A 15418-nucleotide genomic window follows, 5' to 3' on the forward strand; every position below is an offset into this window, starting at 1 on the left:
AAGACTTTGGTGAATCTGAATGACCTTATCTGTGCAATAAAGCCTGTGCAATTTAGCCACAAAGTCATATAGGAAAATTCAATGATGATTGCTTACTAAAAGGGAATTTCCAACATTAGATAAGCCTCTGGACATAGCCCATCAATGCAATAAAAAAGAAGTGAGAATCTTTTGCATCTCTTATTGCCATAGAAAATGTCTGAATATGATTGAATTATTTTTCATATTTTTTCAGTAGCATTTCAGGTATCATTTCCAATACTTCATTTTCTGAAGTATGTTAGTGAACCAAGATACCAGATGGGATCAGCCCACAGAAGGAGGGTGCTAGTTGGCAAGTGAATCCAGTGGTCTGCTTGTCTGTCATTGCCAGTAACTCACCAAGCACTAGATTGATCTGCAATCCATTTATTTAAACCATTAGAGTCAATGGTTTAAATAAAGCACATCCTAGATCAGGGTATAATTTGGCCATGGCAACATATTAATGGCAATCTCAATCTCCCAATCATGCAAAGTTTACCCCAGACAAATCCATATGTGCATGGAGACCATTAATTTACAAACTGTCCAAGAGCTGACTCTTAAAGCAGAAAGGTTGAAATCTTCTACTCCAGGAGTGTCAAACTGCCAGCATCATGCGTCATGCCAAAACCATGCCCACCCCATTGCCAGCAATGGAAAAAAGGCACGATACGACGCAACACATCAGGTGATGTTGCAAGTTTGACACCCCTGTTCTATGCCAGCATGTATTCAGGGAGCTATGTCAAGCATTGCAGAGCTGTGCAATTTGGCAATGTTGCCACCAGGTGACAGCAAAGGGCAAACTTCAGCATTGGGAGGTTTTTTTCCCCAGGACTTTTTACTTTTTCAAGTACCGGTACTCAGAAAGGAGAAGACATAGTTTTCTTCCTTTATTCTCCTTCTGTTTCTTTCTTCTCTACCCAAATATACTTGCTGCAGGAGAGAGAGAGAGAGAGAGAGAGGGAGGGAGGGAGGGAGGGAGGGAGGGAGGGAGGGAGGGAGAGAGAGAGAGAGAGAGAGAGAGAGAGAGAGAGAGAGAGAGAGAGAGAGAGAGAGAGAGAGAGAATCTAACGCAACCATATTGTTTGACAATTTTAGGAAAAGAAATAATGTTTATAAACAAGTTCCAGACAAGCAATGTCTTGAATTAATTCTTCCAGAATAGGCTAGCATATGTTATTTGATATGTCTCTACCATATCACTGAAACCTCAGTGCAGAAATGTGTAATTTGGAAACTTCCTCTCCCCTGTCAGCTGAATGCCACAATGATAGAGCAAAAAATAAAAAATAAAAATAAAAATATCAATAGTCTGGTTCTAACTAAAAATAAAGGATGGATTGAAATGTTAAAATCAAAATATCTCCACAAAGCTCAGAATTATTGGTATCCAAAGCAGTTGTGCTAGTCTACAATTGTCACTAACCCAGCATGTCAAATATTGATGTTCATTGAGCTGTTGGGAGTTATAGTTGAAAAATCCCAAGTTGAGGAGAAGCATAAAGTTTAAAAAATTGAAATGATGCCTCATTGTAAATATTACATAGCTTATTTGTAGTTTTGTAAATTTAACTAGGAAAAGGTAAATATTTTTGTAAACATAAAACCTAAATTCAAAGAAGACTTATAGAACATTTCTACAATGACCTTGACTTCTTTAATTCCATTGTTATGAATTACATCAGCCATTACTAACTACCACACTCCTGCAAAGATGCTGAAAACAACAACACACTTGGGGAAAATAACCATTCATTAATAAGTAATATTTTGTGTAAAAAGATTAATACAAGAGGAGCGAATTAAAAAACTGAGCAAGTTTGGAATGCAAACTGCTTTGTCACTTTCAAAATGCTTAATCCACTAGAAGCCAGCTTAGAGCTTAGTAAATACGGAACTAGATATAGGCCCTCATCCTTTGTTTTATCCAGCCTTTCTGCAAGACCCATTTCAAAGCGAATAATAATAATAATAAATACCACAAAGCAGATGGACTACCAATAAGGAAAGTGTATGGCTTTCTCACACATATGCCTGATCACAGCATTTATGTTGCCCAGCAGCCTCTTTCTCTTTTTGTGTCTCTATGACGTTGCTTTCATCTTGTCCAAGAATAAGTCAGAGTTATCTTCTTCTTAACTGTTCTTGTATCGAAGTAGAATTTATTTCATTATTCCTACACAACCCAGAGGCAACCTCTACTTGTGTAAAATCTGCTTTACTTTCTTGCTCATTATCTAGGCTGGAGCATGAGTGGCACAGTGGCCTAGAGGTCAAGACGCTCACCTCCCACTCAGAAGGTTAAGAGTTCAATCACAGGCAATGGCACACTTTTCTCTATCAGGGTGCAAAGAGAAAGTATCTGCTGTGAACTCAATGTAAGTGTCAGGAAGTGCATCCAGCCAGTAAATGCTCAGCTCCATTTAGTCACCCTGACTCCACCCGAATAAAGGAATTAAACTAAAGGGTCATAAAAAGAAAAAGAAAAATCTAGGCTGGAGGAAAATCAGACTGTGCCTGGGAGCAGAGGCAATACAGGCTGGATAAAGATCAGCACTGGGGACAGCAATTTCATGCTCCTTTAGTTTTTGTTCACCCAGGGTTGGAGGGACATCATGGGAAAAGGTTGCAGACAGGAGAGGATTCTTCTTTAACAGAAAAGAATATAAAGTGTGATATTAAGTATGGAATCCCTTCATGGATTACTGCCATGTCATGGCAAAGTGGCTTGCATAATTCAATGAAGCTATGAGCTATGCCGTGCAGGGCCACCCAAGATGGACAGGTCATAGCAGAGAGTTCTGACAAAACATGATCCACTGGAGAAGGAAATGGCAACCCACTCCAATATCTTTGCCATGAAAACCCTATGGACAGTACCAAAAGGAAAAACGATATGACGCTGGAAGATGAGCCCCTCAGGTTGGAAGGTGTCCAATAAGCTACTGGGGAAGAGCAGAGGGCTAGTACTAGTAGCACCAGAAAGAATGAAGCGACTGGGCCAAAGCCGAAAGGACGCTCAGCTGTGGATGTATCTGGTGGTGAAAGGAAAGTCCGATGCTGTAAACATTTTTTCTCCATACGAACCTGGAATGTAAGATCCATGAATCAAGGCAAGCTGGACGTGGTCAAAAAAGAGATGACAAGACTGAACATCGACATCTTAGGAATCAGCAAACTAAAATGGACAGGAATGGGTGAATTTAATTCAGATGACCATCAGGTATACTACTGCAGGCAAGAATCCCTCAGAAGAAATGCAGTAGCCTTCATAGTCAATAAAAGAGTAGGAAAAGCAATACTGGGATACAATCGCCAAAATGACAGAGTGATCTCAATTCGAATCCAAGGCAAACCATTCAATATCATAGTAGTCCAAGTCTATGCCCCAACCACCAGTGCTGAAGAGGATGAAATTGACTGGTTCTACGAAGCCCTACAACCCCTTATACAACTAACACCAAAAAAATGATGTCCTTATCATCATGGGGGATTGGAATGCTAAAGTAGGAAGCCAAAAGATAACTGGAATAACAGGCAAGTTTGGCCTTGGAATACAAAATGAAGCAGGGCACAGGCTGATAGAATTTTGTTAAGAGAATACGATGGACATAGCAAACACTCTTTTCCGACAACCCAAGAGAGGGCTCTACACATGCACATCACCAGACGTTCAACACAGAAATCAGATTGACTATGTGCTCTGCAGCCAAAGATGGAGAAGCTCTATATAGTCAGTAAAAACAAGACCAGGAGCTGACTGTTGCTCAGACCATGAGCTTCTTGTTGCAAAGTTTAGGCTTAAACTGAAGAAAGTAGGGAAAAGCACTAGGCCACTCAGGTATGAATTAAATCATATCCCTGTTGAATATACAGTAGAGGTGACAAATAGATTTAAGGAATTAGATCAGATAGACAGAGTGCCTGAAGAACTATGGACAGAGGTTCGCAACATTGTACAAGAGGTAGCAACTAAAACCATCCCAAAGAAAAAGAAATGCAAGAAAGCCAAATGGCTGTCTGAGGAAGCTTTGCAAATAGCTGAGGAAAGGAGGGAAGCGAAAGGCAAGGGAGAAAAAGAAAGATATGCCCAATTGAATGCAGAATTCCAGAGAATAGCTAGAAGAGATAAGAATGTCTTCTTAAATGAACAGTGCAAAGAAATAGAAGAAAACAATAGAATAGGGAGGACTAGAGATCTCTTCAAGAAAATTGGAGAGATGGAGGGAACGTTTCATGCAAAAATGGGCATGAATGGCAGGGACCTAACAGAGGCAGAAGAGATTAAGAAGAGGTGGCAGAATTACATAGAAGAACTATACAAGAATGAGCTTAACGTCCCTGATAACCACGATGAGGTGGTCACTGACCTCAAGCCAGATATCCTAGAATGTGAAGTGAAATGGGCCTTAGGAAAGCTGAGCAACAACAAAGCTAGTGGAGGTAACAGTATTCCAGCTGCGATATTCAAAATCTTAAAAGACGATGCAGTAAAAATGCTACACTCAATTTGCCAGCAAATTTGGAAAACTCAACAGTGGCCACAGGATTGGAAAAGATCAGTTTACATTCCAATACCAAAGAAAGACAGTGCCAAGAATGTTCAAACTATCGCACCATTGCACTCATTTCACATGCTAGTAAAGTTATGCTTAAAATCCTACAAGCTAAACTTTTGGAATCAATCAATCAATCAATGGGTGATAAATTTGCACAGATGGAGGAGAAATTGGAGAAATTGGAGGAGAGAATGGAAGAGAGGATGGAACAGAAGTTCAGCGTGATGAAGGTAGACATTTTGTCTTCAGTGCATAAAGTGGCGGGATGTGTGGAAGAATTAGATGAAAAAATGGATGATCTGGCTCAAAGGAATGCTATATTAGAAGTAAAAGCACGGGAGAATGAAAATGCAAGAGAAAAAGTGGAAAGGGAGTTAAGCCTAGCCCAATATTACCAGATGCAGTTTGCTGTCAGAATCAGAGGTTTAAAAGAGAATATTAAAGAAGATTTAAAGCAGCTGATTTCTGAGGCTCTTGAAGTGGTATTAAAGCAGCCAGCATCTGAAATAAGAGCAGCTATGGATAAAGTGTTTCGGGTGAACTCATGGATTGCCAGACAGAGAAAATTGCCTAGAGATGTGGTGGTTTATTTTGCAAAAAGAGAGATCAGAGATCAAGTTATACAAGCTGCCTATGATGTTAAAGTGGTGATTGCTGAACAAGAAGTCTTGGTTTTAAAAGAAATTCCTCCAAGGATTTTAAGGGGAAGGAAGGACTATACATTTCTCGTGCATGAGCTCAAGCAAAGAGATATAAGGTTCAGATGGGAGATTCCAGATGGGCTGATGGTGATGCATGAAGGTAAAAGGTATCGGCTGATTACTGTGAAGCAAGCGCATGATTTCTACAATAATGTCTTAAAAGCAACCCCATTAACACTTCTGGAAGCTGGAAAGGGATCGGGAGAAGGAGAACATCAAGAGGATGAAACAGAGGAAAGTGGTGCCGGAGGAGATCAAGCTACAACTTCTCTGGATGATCCTAGAGAGCAAAGAGTAACGCGTGCTGCTTTAAAACGAGCAAAGAAAATAAAAGAACAAGATCAGCAAAAGTCCTCAGATTCTTCACAACGTACATATAGTCAAGCTGTGGGAGGAGCACGGCCTAAAGAACTTAGTCCTATCAAAGCAGTGCTTCAAGAGCTTTGGGAGGATATGCATGGCAACTAAATTTTTAACCTGGAATGTTAATGGACTAAATTCACCGCAGAAGAGGAAGAAAGTTTTTCAATATTTAAAACAATTTAAGATAGATGTTATATGTTTGCAAGAAACGCATATTAGACTTTTGGATCAAAAGCATTTATTGAACTCGAGACTGGGTACGCAATTTGTTGCCTCTGCAGAGAATAAGAAAAATGGAGTGGTTGTTTATGTTAAAAGTGCCTTAACAGCAGACTTAATTGAAGCAGATAAACATGGAAGATATGTTATGATTGAGCTGTTGTTAGAAGGTAAAAAGACGCTTTTAGTTGGATTATATGCACCTAACCAACAACAAGCTGATTTTTTTAGCTTACTCCACACAAAGCTTACCCAGTTGGATTATAAATCTTTTATTTTTATGGGAGACTGGAATGGTGTTTTGGATGTACAGTTGGACAAGGCTGGAGCTTTTAAGCGCATTCCAAGTCATGCTAGATTGCCTAAATCTTTTTTTGAAATGAAGGATGACCTGGAATTGCGAGATATTTGGCGTGAGAGACACTTACAGGAGAAGGATTATACTTTTTATTCTGACAGACACCAATCTTTTTCGAGGATTGATTTTATTTTGTTGACTAATGATTTTTTTTTGAGAACTAAAAAGGTGAAGATTTGTGCAAGAACTATTTCTGACCACAGTCCAGTTTGGTTGGAGATTGATAAGGAGAAAAGAGACAGGCGCTCGTGGCGTGTAAATGAGAATTTGTTTAGAAATCAGAGAAACGTGGAAGAATGTAAACAGAGGATGAAGGATTTTTTTGAGATTAATATGAATAAAGGTACCTCTATGGACATGGTTTGGGATGCTAGCAAGGCCTATATGAGAGGGGTGTTGATATATATGAATAATAGACATAGACATGCAGTGGAATCTAGAAGGAAAGAATTGGAGAATGAAATAAAGGAAAAAGAAAAGGCTTTGATTTTGAATCCAGAGGATGTGAAGCTTAAGGAGGCTATTAGACTGCTAAGAGGACAATTTGATAAATTAATGGCAGATCAAGTGGCAACCAATCTGCGGTTTGCTAGGCACAATACTTTTTGCAACGCCAATAAACCAGGCAGATGGTTAGCTTATAGACTGAGGAAAAAACAAAGGGCCTCTAATATAGACAAGATTGAGTATAAAGGTAGGGTTGTGTTTCAACAGAATCTTATTAAGGATGCTTTTGTGGATTTTTACTCGAAATTATATACTAAAGAGGAAATTAATGTAAAAGATATCGATATATATCTGGAGAATGCTAGCATCCCAGTTCTTACGCAAGTACAAAAAGAGGGGATTAATCAATTGATCACAGAAGAAGAAATTCGTACAGCAATTAAAGAACTGAAGGTGGATAAAGCGCCAGGCACGGATGGCTTGACTGCGGCCTACTATAAAAATTTACAATTTGAGATGATAAAGCCGTTAAAGGAACTGTTTCAGACAATTCAGAGGGGGGGAAAGGTGCCACCGTCTTGGAAAACAGCTTTTATCTCTTTGATTCCGAAGGAAGACCAGGACGCTACTCAAGTTAAAAATTATAGACCGATATCGCTTTTAAATACAGATTATAAGATATTTGCTAAGGTTTTGGCTAATAGACTGATGAGGGTTCTGCAACAGGTGATTCATGGTGATCAAACGGGGTTTATTAGTGGTAGGCAAATGAAAAACAATGTGAGACATATAGTTGATGTGTTAGAGTTTTTGGAAAGGCACAACCAGATCTCTGCAGCGCTAATCTTTTTAGATGCTGAAAAGGCCTTTGATCAATTGAATTGGCAATTTTTGTTGAAAGTTTTAGATAAAATGGACTTTGGGGAAAATTTTTTACAGCCGATTAGGGCATTATATCAAAAACAAACTGCCCGCATTATAGTTAACAATAGCCTGACGGCAGTATGTAATATTGAGAAGGGCACAAGGCAAGGGTGTCCGTTATCGCCCTTGTTATTTGTGTTAACATTAGAGATACTATTGGCTAAGATTCGGAGCTCGGAAAAAATTAAGGGGATACAAGTTGGAGATCAGGATTATAGACTGAGAGCATTTGCAGATGATCTGGTTGTTACAGTGACCCAGCCAGAGAACTCTGTTGTGGACCTGATGGAGATAATAACGCAATATGGGAAGGTTTCTGGATTTAAAGTAAATACACAGAAAACTAAAATTTTGGCTAGAAATATGACAATTTCACAGAAGGCTCTCTTAGAAGGATTAACTGGATTTGAGATTGTTAAGAGGGTTAAATATCTGGGGGTGATTTTGTCGCCCTCTAATACAAAGCTATATAAAAATAATTATGAAAAACTATGGGGGAAAATTCAAAAAGAATTGGAGAGTTGGCAAAAATTGCAATTGTCTTTGTTGGGACGGATTGCAGCAGTGAAAATGAATGTCCTGCCCAAATTTTTATTTTTATTTCAAATGATACCGATTCTTAAGAAAGATTCTAATTTGGAGGAATGGCAGCGTGGTATCAATAAATTTGTGTGGGCAGGGAAAAAGCCACGAGTTAAACTTAAGATTATGCAGGATACTCGTGAGAGAGGTGGCCTTAAATTGCCTAATTTTAAATTATATTATGAAGCTGCTGCATTAGTAGGAATAAGTGATTGGATTAATTTGACGCAATCGAGGTTATTAAATCTTGAGGGCCATGACTTGTTGTTTGGCTGGCATGCATATTTGTTGTATGATAAGAAGGTAGATACTGTGTTTAGGATGCATATTTTAAGACAGGCATTGCTGAGAGTTTGGAAGAAGTATAGACATAAGCTAAGCAGCAAGATACCATTGTGGGCAATTCCAAAACACGCAATAGAAAATATACATGCTGGTTTCAAACATGACGTGACTACGTACAAGGAAATTTTAAGTTTCGAAAGGAATGTTTGGTGTTTGAAATCATATAGCTTCTTGTGAGAAGAGAAGGTTGTTCAAACTTGGTTTCAATATATTCAACTACAGGCCAGGTGGAAAGAAGACCAGAAAAATGGATTTACAATGACTGATGAAAACTTGATAAAGCAGATTAGAAATCAGGGATCAGCACATATTAAACGGATATATCTTGCATTGATAGAGATTGACTCAGAAACAGAGCTTGTTAAGGATTGTATGATAAAATGGGCCCAAAACATCCAGGAAGTTATCTCAATGGACACGTGGGAAAAGATTAGGGTGAGGAACGTAAAATTTACTCAAGCTCAAAATCTAAGAGAGAATTTTTACAAAATGTTTTATAGATGGCATCTAGATCCTAAAAAGCTTGCAAGTATGTATCCGAATTATCAGCCTAAATGTTGGAGGTGTGCTGAGGAAGATGCAACATACTTTCACATATGGTGGACATGTAAGAAGGTTAAGGCTTTTTGGATAAAAGTCTGGTGGAATATGCAGAAGATTCTTAAACAGAGGATAAAGTTTTGTCCGCAACTTTTTCTGTTGGGAATAATTGCAGACGCTACAGTTGTGGACACCAAGCTGATGTTGAACTTAATTACGGCGGCAAGACTTTTGATAGGCCAATACTGGAAGAAAGAGGAACTGCCGACCATAGAAGAGTGGACTTTAAAGGTTTCCGACCTGGCAGAGATGGCGAAGATTTCGGCCTATTTGAAAGATCATTCGCAAGAACGTTATATTATGGAATGGAGAAAATGGATTGAGTTTATCCAGAACAAGTATAGGGTTAAGAAGTTTTATGTAGCATTCAAATAAGTCTTCCTTCGTTTTCTTTTTTCTTTTTCTATTTTAGTTTTTTTATATATATTTAATAATGCTAAGGTTTGTTTTATCCTATATAAGCTAGAGAGTGATGGATTTTAGAATTTATAGTTGTTAGTATATGGTTGTTTATGATTGCTTTTTTTTATATATACCTTGTATTTAGCTCTGGGAAGTCGGGGGGGGAGGGGGGGAGGGGGGGAGGTAGGGGGGAAGGAGGGAGGGGGGGAGGGGGGGTGGCGGGGGGAGGAGGGAGGGGGAAGGGGGGTTTTTTAAAGGAAAACTGTATTTTAAAACTTTTCAATAAAAAAAAAAATCCTACAAGCTAGACTCCAGCAGTATGTGGGTCGAGAACTACCAGAAGTACAGGCAGGATTTCGAAGAGGCAGAGGAACTAGAGATCAAATTGCCAACATATGCTGGATCATGGAGAAAGCTAGAGAGTTCCAGAAAAACATCTACTTCTGCTTCATTGACTATGCTAAAGAATTTGATTGTGTGGATCACAACAAACTGTGGCAAGTTCTTAAAGAGATGGGAGTACCAGACCATCTTATATGTCTCTTGAGAAACCTATATGCGGGTCAAGAAGCAACAGTGAGAACTGGACACGGAACCACTGATTGATTCAAAATTGGGAAAGGAGTCCGGCAAGGCTGTATTTATTTATTTATTTATTTATTTATTTATTTATTTGTTTGTTTTTATAAACCGCCCTTCTCCCGAGGGACTCGGGGCGGTGTACAGAGTAAGGTAGGTATACAGATTGAACAATAGTGAAAAAACAATAGTAAAAACAAACTGGGACCCCAATTAGAGCTATCAGGCCAGGCCGGACTGCTGGAACAGGTAAGTTTTTAAGTCGCGCCGGAAGGTGCGGAGGTCGGGGGCCATCCGGATTTCGGTTGGCAAGCAGTTCCAGAGGGCTGGCGCACCCACTGAGAATGCCCTCCCCCTGGGGGCCACCAGCCGACATTCCTTGAGCGGTGGCACCCTGAGGAGGCCCTCTCTGTGGGAGCGCACAGGACGGTGGGGTGTTGACATTGGCAGAAGGTGCTCCCGTAGGTAGTCCGGACCCATGCCATGTAGGGCTTTGTATGTCATTGTTAGCACCTTGAATTTCACTCGGAAGGCAACCGGAAGCCAGTGCAGCTCACGGAGGAGAGGTGTGATATGGGAGTATCGGGAGGCCCCCAAAAGTGTCCGTGCCGCTGCACTTTGCACCAGTTGAAGCTTCCGAGTGGATCTCAAGGGCAGCCCCATGTAGAGAGCGTTACAGTAGTCTAGGCGAGAGGTCACAAGGGCATGGGTGACTGTACGTAAGGCATCCAGGTCCAGATAAGGTCGTAGTTGGCGCACCAGTCGAACCCGGGAGAAGGCCCCCTTGGTCACAGATCCTGTATACTGTCGTCCTGCCTGTTTAACTTATATGCAGAACACATCATGAGAAAGGCAGGGCTAGATGAATCAAAAATTGGAATTAAGATTGCTGGGAGAAATATCAACAACCTAAGATATGCAGATGATACCACTCTAAAGGCAGAAAGTGAAGAAGAACTAAGGAGCCTCTTGTTGTGGGTGAAGAAGGAGAGTGCAAAAGTAAGAAAACCAAGATCATGGCATCCAGCTCTCTCAATTCCTGGCAAACAGATGGGGAAGAAATGGAGGTAGTGACAGATTTTATTTTCTTGGGCTCCAAGATCACTGCAGATGGGGACTGCAGCCAAGAAATTAAAAGATGCTTGTTTCTTGGCAGGAAAACCATGGCAAATCTAGACAGCACACTAAAAAGCAGAGACATCACCCTGTCAACAAAAGTGTGTATAGTCAAGGCTATGGTCTTCCCAGTTGCAATGTATGGCAGTGAAAGTTGGACCATAAGAAAGGCTGAGCTCCAAAGAATCCTAGAGGAGATCAACCCTGACTGCTCTTTAGAAGGCCAGATCCTGAAGTTGAAACTCAAATACTTTGGCCACCTAATGAGAAGGGAGGACTCACTGGAGAAGAGCCTAATGCTGGGAAAGATTGAGGGCAATAGAAGAAGGGGACGACAGAGAGTGAGGTGGCTGGATGGAGTCACTGAAGCAGTAGGCGTGAGTTTAAATGGACTCCAGAAGATGGTAAAGGACAGGAAGGCCTGGAGGAACGTTGTTCATGGGGTCACGATGGGTCAGACACGACTTCGCAGCTAACAACAACAACAAAATGATGGAATGGCAACTATTCAGTGAGTAGCCTTGTCTATCTTTCAGCCTAACTGTCCTATAAGATTGTTGTAAAGATAAAATGGGGAGATAGAAAGAAAAAAGGAAGGAAGGAAGAAAATAATACTTAAGGCTAATTTGTTTTTTTTGCCCAATATTACTTATGCCAGGAATAGGCAATCTGTGGCACTCCAGATGCTGTTCCATTAAATGCAACTCTCAGTGGTCCCAAGCAGTTTAGCCAGTGGGGAAGATGGCTGAGATTTGTATTCAGCAGCATTTGAAATGTCACAGAGGTTATCATTTGCAGGTGATTTAGCCTGCTAAGATATGGGCTAGTGTAGCTCATACACTGAATTACAGAGGCTAAAATAATAACTAATTATCATAGTCTGGGATGGACATTCTGCATTGAGAATAACTTAGGTAAAGTAGGTTCAGACTGAAGAAGCTAGTTGGATAAGCAGCGAAACATTTCAAACTAAAACGAAAAAAAGTTCAGTCACAAACATTCAACTTTCAGAAAAATAGTTTGCTATTGCAAGACTTACAGAGCCTTTCCATAGTATGTTGTTTTGCACTGCACATTTTAAAAATCTTGATTTGTTTTACACTTTTGATATACTTTATGAAAATAAAAAACAACTTTCAGTTTTTCCCCCCACAATGCATGTGGAAACATTAGAGTGGGTTTTTTTTTACTAGCTTCCTGTTCCTGTAAGTGAAAGACTGCTGAGATTCACAGAATTTGTTCATTTTGAGAAGCCCTTTATGGTTATCAGGAGAACAACTCTGCAACTATGCACTGGATTTATGTTGAGGTAAAGCAGAGTAGAATGATAACCAAAACTCAACAACACTTGGATCTTGATAACTACATTTTTAGCTATTTTATCATGCTTCTAAACAGTGCTTTTTTTGTAAAAGAAAAAGGTGCCGGAACACACACATGTCATACAACCCGCTTTGCCTACCCTACAAGGTTCCATCCAAAAAAGGTGCCGGAGCTCCGTTCTGAGCGTTCTATGAGAAAAAAAGCCCTGCTTCTAACTCTTATTTGCCTTGTATCTATTAAAACCACAAGACAGAATATGCAGTTTTCTCATTGGTCAGAGTTACTTATCTGTCTCTGGAAATTTTCAGTCATTCAGGTCATGGTTGTCCCAAAGGTGCTTTTTCCTAGAAAAAAAAACAAATCCAGCTGCCTTTTGAAAAACCACCTTTGCGACAGAGTTACCTGTCCTAAATTTGTGCAGCCTAAATGCATATATTTCACTTTATTTCCAGCCACTTTTTTCCTTCCTATGAAAACTTGCAATATTAGGCTAATTGCTACTACCTGTTACTTATTGTAATGGTATCAGTGGTGGGATTCAGCCAATTCGCACCATTTCGGCAGAACCGGTAGCTAATATTTTGTTGCCCAGGCCCAGACTGGACTTTTTAGAAGTGGCATCCACACAGAGAACTGGCTGTTCACATATTTGAATCCCACCACTGAATGGTACACATTATTTCTAACTGCTTGGTTCCACTTTCTGCAATTGAACTGCTTGGTTTATAATAACTGGGAGAATTGTGAACTATTATCCTGATTTCTTACCCACAGTGATACTTTAGTAACTCATTTTTATAAAGATGATCTAAACTTTGAGCTCCCTCATAATATAGTGGAGAATGCAATGGTTAAAAAAAAAGCAGGCTTCTCTTTAACTCCAAGCCAAAGTAACTAAAGTAACTCTCCAACCCAGTGGAGGATGAATTGCACAAAGGACACAGCTCTATGAATACAAGCTTTTGTTGTATAATGCTATTGTCTGAAGCAGTTCCAAAAATTAGATAGACATGACTGCCAACTTCCAGCAGGATAATTATAACTTTGGGAGTAACCTGATGGAGAACTGAATAATACAGCTTTCCTCCGGATATAAATATTGTTTTACTTATGTTATAATAGCAAGGCAGTTTGCAAAGATACAAAATCCTTCTGCAACTAAAATATGCAAGTGGGAGGAGCTGGAACCACATTTATTATAACTGGTCATATCTCTTTCTTTCTGTCTCTCCTTCTTCCTTTCTTCTGCTCTCCTCTGCACCGGGTTCCACTCACTAATATTTCAAACAAGCAAACAGAGTAATTGGCTGTATGTCAACAGTGACTGAATGGAGATCTATCTATCAAAGATATATGCAGGGCTTTTTTTGTCATAGAACGCTCAGAACGGAGTTCCGGCACCTTTTTTGGATGGAACCTTGTAGGGTAGGCAAGGCGGGTTATATGACATGTGTGAGTTCCGGCACCTTTTTCTTTTACAAAACAAGCACTGGATATATGTAAGAATTTTTGTGAGAGAGGGGTTACACTGAAAAACAAAAACTAACAGGCAATGACAAGAAGGAGCAAGGCAAAACTGAAATTATTTCACAGGAAGTGGCTAGTCAAGGGATGGGGGGTTTTTTTGGCTCTTTTTCGTCTTGTGCATTTCTAATTTTTTAAAAATAACATATATGGCTGAATATGCCTCTTTTATTTTATTTTTCACTGAAAGTCAGTGAAATCTTGCATAGTTCATAATGCTAGAAGAAAGAAGCTTCTTGCCCTATTCTTGCCCTAAATAAAAGATCCCACTTCCCTGCATCAATGCCAGCCTTGGTTTTACGCTTTGTTCACATAAAGTTAACCTTTTCTTATGCACACTCATATTTCAATAGAATTACAGAAGTGGAAGGGACTTGGAAATCAACTAGTCCAACTCACTGCCCAACATAGAAATCTTCATACCATCTTGGAGAAAATTCTGCCCAATCTTTTCTTGAAGAGCTCCAGTGTTTCAGAAGGCAGGTTATTTAGCATTAATAGATTCTAATCTGTTTGACACTAACAAGCTTTTCCTCCAAAGTAACAAGCTTTTCCTCCAAAGTCTAACACTGAATAATGGCATGAAATCTGGTGTGTAATATTATGCCATTGACAAAACTGAGGCCAAGTTGTGAGCAAGTATTTGCCCATTGTTCTCTGAAATTATTCTTTAAAAAATCTATTGCCATTTTCATCTCCATATGGAGAAAGATAAAAATGAAGACAGCTATGAGGAAAGGTAACGTGGCCTTCCTTGTAATGTCCTTCTCAACCTAAGTGATAGCTGGTCTCCTACTGTTGGAATAGCTACCTTCATGCCTTCAGAACAATATCTGCCTTCATCGCTGATTTGGATAATTTTTAATCATTCCTTCCCTTTCATGTTTGCTGGCAAAGGAGTTCTTATAAAAAGTTCCAGAGTTCTGGATTGATACAATCCTTCCTTTGTACCTGTGACATGTCACTTGTGCTATTTCTGAACAGAGCACTAGCAACCAAAAAAGTGCTAAACATGTATCCCAAAATACCTTGCTTGACAGATAAAAAGATCGGAGGACTGGTGCAGAATGAAATGGGAGGTCACGATAATATGAATAAACTCTGTCTTGAGTATTGCTGCAATGAGTGACCAAAGAGTGCAGTTTTGACTTTGTGGCTGATAGTGCCTGTAAATAGCTAATTAATAGCCATAGCAAAGCTGCTGTTACATGGGTTACACATATCCCAAAGATGCTTTTTCATGAGGCAACTGGAGTTTCTTATTTTTCTTTGAAGACATTTCACTTTTCATCCAAGAAGCTTCTTCAGCTCTGACTGGATGGTGGGGAATGGAAAGATTTATACTCCTG

Source organism: Vipera berus (assembly GCF_964194415.1).
Source record: "Vipera berus genome assembly, chromosome: 4".
Taxonomy (NCBI): domain Eukaryota; kingdom Metazoa; phylum Chordata; class Lepidosauria; order Squamata; family Viperidae; genus Vipera; species Vipera berus.